We start from the raw sequence: 5,726 nt of genomic DNA, 5'->3' as shown, positions 1-5,726 counted from the left end.
AGGAGACAGAGGGTCCCCCTGCTTCAGACCTCTAAGGCAAGGGAAGAATTTGATAGGGGATTCATTGACTAGAATTGCTGATTTAGTGGATGAAAGGATATGAAGAATCCAATTACACCAGATAGAGTTGAATCCTCTAGCTTGAAGAACTTTAAGAAGAAAATTCCAGTTGACGTAATCAAAAGCTTTGAAGAAATTCACTTTAATAGCACATAATTCTTTTTTACCAGAAGAGCAGTGATTAATCATTTCATGGGCTAGGAGGATAGAATCCAAAGCAGACTTTTCACTTTGGAAAGCTGACTGAGAAGAATCTATGAGAGATGAAAGAAAAGATTTTAGTCTGTTGGCTAGGACTTTGGAAAAGATTTTAACTGAGCTATTGATGAGACTGATGGGTCTGAAGTCCTTGAGGGTCTCAGCACCATCCTTCTTAGGAATAAGGTATATGTATGAGTAGTTGATATTGTGGAGGAGGTGAGAATTATTATGGAGAGATTGTATGAAAGAGATGACATCCTGACGAATAAGAGGTCAAAAGCTGTGGAAAAAACATAGGTAGGCCATCTAGACTAGGGGATTTATCTGGATGGAGATAGAAGACTGTCTTCTTGATTTCTTCTGATGAGAATTCAGCAACAAGGGAGAAGAGGTTAGGAGGAGGGTTGGGATATAGCAGACTCCAGTTAACATTTAGTTTACAGTCACTAACTGATGAGAAGAGAGAAGAAAAATAAACATAGAAGGCCTGTTTGATGTCAGCATCTGAGGAAATGATAGCATTATCTGAGATAAGGTAGGGAATGGAATTTTTTCTTCTATGGAAAGATGTTGATTTGTGGAAAAAAACTGTGTTGTTATCTCCTTCTTTGAGCCATTAAATTCTAGACCTTTGTTTCCATTTGGTTTCCTCAGCACTAGCCAACAAGAAAAGGTACTCTTTTTGGCGAAGCTTGAGATTGAATTCTAATTCAGTCAACACTCTACTTTCCTCAATAAGATTCAGAGCATGGATATCTGATAAGGTTGAGGCTTTCTGGTTGGGAATGGATTTAAAAAATATTATCTTTCACCATTTTATCCTTCTACAGATAAGTTTAATCTTGAGAGGGAGGGATGCTGACATACCTTCTTTAGAAGAGAAAGAATTCCAGCATGACTCAAAGAAAGAAATGAAAGAAGAGAATAAAAGCCATGACTTCTCAAATCTGAAAGAAGATGAGGGAAAGGAGCCTCCTGAGTCAAGGATGATAGGACAATGATCAGAGCAGGAAGCTGGATATGCAACTTGGAGGAGGTTGGGGAAGTGGGATTCAAAATCTGGTGATATGAAAAATCCATCTAGTCTGGCTAGGACTGGGGAGGTTCTCTGATTGGATCAAGTGAACTTTCTGCTGCTAAGAGGGAGATCAATGAGATTAATAGATGAAATCTGGTGTAATGGTATGGATTTAAAGTGTTGGATAGCAGGTTCCTAATATGTTTCCTACTTTGTTTTGATAATAGGTTATTGGGATTGCTAATCTGTTTTGGTAACATGATTCCAAACCTGTTTTGATAACAGGTTATTAGGATTCCTAATATGTTTTGTTTTTTATTTTAGAATTTCTAGTATGTTTATGGTTTTAGGACTTCTATATATATGGAACAATTAGAAGAGAGAATTAAGAAGAAAATTAGGGATATTTGGAGCACAAAAAAGAGGTATTTTCTGAGCTATTGGTTAGAGTTTTGTTTGGAGAGAATTAGAGATTTGTTGGTGAGATTAATTGGTGAGTTTGAGTGATTTGTAATCTCACTTTGTACTCTTCTTCTCTATTAGTATAAAAACCCTATCACTTTCTTGCCCTGTGGACATAGTTAATTTGCCGAATCACGTTAAAATTGGTTGTTTGTGTTTGTGGCATTGATTTGGTTCGTTTGGCCTTCTCTCGACGTTTATTTGATTTGATTTCTCGTAGCATGTTGATTTGGTTGTTTGGCTTACGCAACGCTCAACAAGTGGTATCAGAGCCCAACAAGTGGTATCAGAGCTTGGGTTACACTTAGGCTATTTGGAGGAGTAGGTTATTTTGGAGGCTCACCTAGGACTTCGTTTGGTGATAAAAGTAGAATCTTTTTTGGTAAAAACCCTATCTTTTTCAGTTTTGGATCTATTCTTCATTTGTTTCGTATTTGTTTTAGTGCTTTGAGAAAGATGGTCAGGAAAGAAGGAGTTGTGGAGGGTACTTTCGGCGTGAAGTAAAGACCGTCCAAAGTTTGAATATCCACTCTATAAAGATAGTTGTGAAGAAGTTTAATGGCACAAATAATTTTGGTCTTTGGAGATGTGAAGTCTTGGATGCGCTCAATGCATAAAATTTGGAAGATACTTTGGAGTTGGACGGGAAACCGGACGACATTGAGGAGAAGGTTTGGAAAAAGATGAATAGAACGGCGTGTGATGTGATTAGATCTTGTTTGACTCAAGATTTAAAATATGATGTGATCAATGAGACTTCAGCTAAGAAGATTTGGGAGATCCTAGAGGGCAAGTATTTTACCAAGAGTGTAGAGAACCTCTTGCATTTGAAGATGGGGCTTTATCGCTTCCAATTGAAGAAGGGGACCTCCATTGGTGATCACAAGAACCACTACACGATTCTTGCGGATTTGGCGAATGTAAATGTGATGATTGAAGATGAGGACAAGGCGTTGTTGTTGTTGAGTTCCTTGCCTGACGAGAAATATGAGACCTTAGTTCCTACTCTTATTAATGGGAAGACATCTCTTTCTTATAGTGAGGTCACCACTGTACTTGTGAATTATCAGCTTCGAAAGAAGGATATGGAGACTTCAGTTGAGCCCGTAGCGGGGGAATTGGTCGCAAGAGCAAAGATTCTAAATCATGATAGGAGGTCGCAGTCTAGAGGGGTACATCTTAGAGTTCGTAGGAATCAATGTGTCTTTTGTAAAGAGGATGAACATTGAAAAGCCGAATTCCCAAAGTTGGTTGATCGAGCCGGGAAGAATAAGAAAAAGATATTCTTAGCTTCAGATGTGAATGTTGTTAAGGCTAGTGGTAATAATTCAGATTCAGATTCTTCGGGCTACTCGTTATCTGCACTACCGTCAGTTTGTGTTGCCGTTCTATTGGTGGTATCGGTACTGTTCGGATTAGGATGAGTGACGGAGTGATTCGGGAGTTGGTTGGAGTGATGTTCGTTTCTTAGTTGAAGAAGAACATCATTTCACTTGGAGTTTTGGAGGCAACGGGCTATAGGGTGACCTTGGTCGATTCACGTTTGAAGATCACATTGGGGTCCATGATTGTGATGAAGGGCGTCAGGAGGAATAATTTGTATTCTTTGATTAGAAGCACGGTGTTTGATAGAGAGCTGACGACTTCTTTAGATTTGGCTAGACTGTGGCATTTGTTGAGACTAGGTTATTTGATTGGTTATGCCGTGCATGGTTTGTTGAGGAGTGCTTTGACCTGCAGATTGAAGTCCTTTGAGCACATTAGTATGAGCAAGAAGAACGATGTGAAGTTTGGTACTTCTATCCATCGACCGAGGGGTCTTTTAGGTGGTGTTCAGTCAGGCATTTGGGGCCTTCCAAAGAGGCATCATTGGGAGGTAATCGGTATTTGGTTTCCGTAGTTGGGGATTATTTTAGGCATTGGTGGGTTACAACTAGGTCCCGTTGGTGTGAAGTCCTAGAAGTCAACAATAATTGGAAGAAGTGTATTGGCAGAAAGGTAACCGTTGTTCTAGTTTTGGTAGGGGTTCTTTTTTGAATTTGTGCCGAGCTCATGGTAGTTTGAGACACTTTATTCATGTGGAAACATTAGGACGATGAGATGAGATGATAGTTTTGATGGGTCATTCCTTACTAGAAGGGGATCGATGTTGGTTGTAGAGCATTGGTTTTAGCTTTGGAGCTTCGACATATTTGGGTCATCTTGGTAATAGGTTGCCGACTGTTGCGTGTGGAGATTTTAGATCTGGTGGAGTTGCTTTAGATTTTGGGTTGCGTTAGATATTTGGTTGCCCAGCATTTGGTCACATCGAGGATGTGAGATTTGATCCGATTACAAGTTTGGGATTCAGATGTTCGTTTGATTATCAGTTAGGAGATTCTGATTTTGTTCTGAGCAGGTATGTCACATTTGACTCTCGGCAGGTGGAAAGTGTTGATTAGATCATTGGGATATCGCAGCGGGTGGAGGGTGATGTTACTTCACATTAAGTGGAGATTACTCTACATACTCCTGATCATACTGCATCGTTTGGGATTCTAGCTGAGGTGACACAGTTTGTAGATCATTTGGATTTGGATGCAGATGATGAGTTGGTTTTAGATTCGAGTGCAACTGGTAAACATGTTTTGGATACGACCATTGATTTACCTCATGTGGAGGTATTTGATTTGTTTCAGTTTGGGGCCATTGGGAGCGCTATCAGGTACAGATCCGTTGGTGATATTGGTGAAGAGTTGTAAAATTTTTAATTTGATTAAGGGTCTTTGGAGGCCGTTTGGGTGAACTACGTGAATGTTTGATTCCTTGGGCAAGAGGATACGTAGATAGTCATTTATGATGCAGCCGGTTTGATGAGTTGATACCGACATTCGGAGTTTGTTCGCATTCTCGTTTGGGTTCTCGACTTGTTGTGGATTGAGTCCGTTATCGTGGATTTATTCCACTTCGTACTGGACGCAACAAGTAAGACATTTGGTTGGTATTGGTGTTGGCTTAGTTTTGGGAAAACTTCACCGATGTGGAGAATTGTTGGATAGCAGGTTCCTAATATGTTTCTTAATTTGTTTTGATAACATGTTATTGGGATTCCTAATCTGTTTTGGCAACATGATTCTAAATCTGTTTTGGTAACAGTTTATTAGGATTCCTAATCTGTTTTGTTTTTTGTTTTAGAATTCCTAGTATGTTTATGATTTTAGGATTTTTATATATATGGAACTGTAGGCTCTCTAAAAATCACAACAGATAGCTGATTTCTCGTCAAACACCGATGATGGAAGTTACAATCTAACGACTTCCAGAAGACTATAATTTAAAAACTTTCATGTAGATCGATGAAGGTTACAATCTAACGACCTTCACAACAATCGATGAAAGCTCTAGTTCAACAACCTTCACAATCAACATCAGGAGTTACAATATGACGACTCTCATATTTTTAAGAAGCCAATATGAAGATTACAAGATGACGGTCTTTGCAACGTTCTAGCAAAAGAGACCATAAATTGATGGTTTCTTCACATCAAAACGCAGAGGTCATCCCTATGTTATACCATCAAAATACAGAGGTCATCCCTGTGTTACAACATCAAAACACAGAGGTCATGCTCGTGTTCCAGAGTTAAAACACAGAGGCCATCCCCAACATTCAAGTCCAGACGCAGAGTTCGTGGACTCAAAACAGAGAGTTCATACAAAGCACAACTCTGCGTCTCAGGTCCAAAACGTAGTGTTCATACAAAGCTCAACTCTGCATCTCTGGTCCAAAACGTAGAGTTCATGCAGAGCCCAACTCTGCGTCTTAGGTCCAAAACGCAAAGTTTATGCAGAGCCCAACTCTGCGTCTCAGGTCCAAAACACAGAGTTCATGCAGAGCCCAACTCTGCGTCTCAGATCCAAAACACGGAGTTCATCTCTGCATCCCAACTCTATGTTTCAGATTTACAACGCAGCGCGACCTGTGCGTTCAGCCACCAAAATAGGC

Source organism: Asparagus officinalis, chromosome 4, assembly GCF_001876935.1.
Source record: "Asparagus officinalis chromosome 4, Aspof.V1, whole genome shotgun sequence".
Lineage (NCBI taxonomy): Eukaryota > Viridiplantae > Streptophyta > Magnoliopsida > Asparagales > Asparagaceae > Asparagus > Asparagus officinalis.
Note: the sequence above shows the minus strand (reverse complement) of the source record.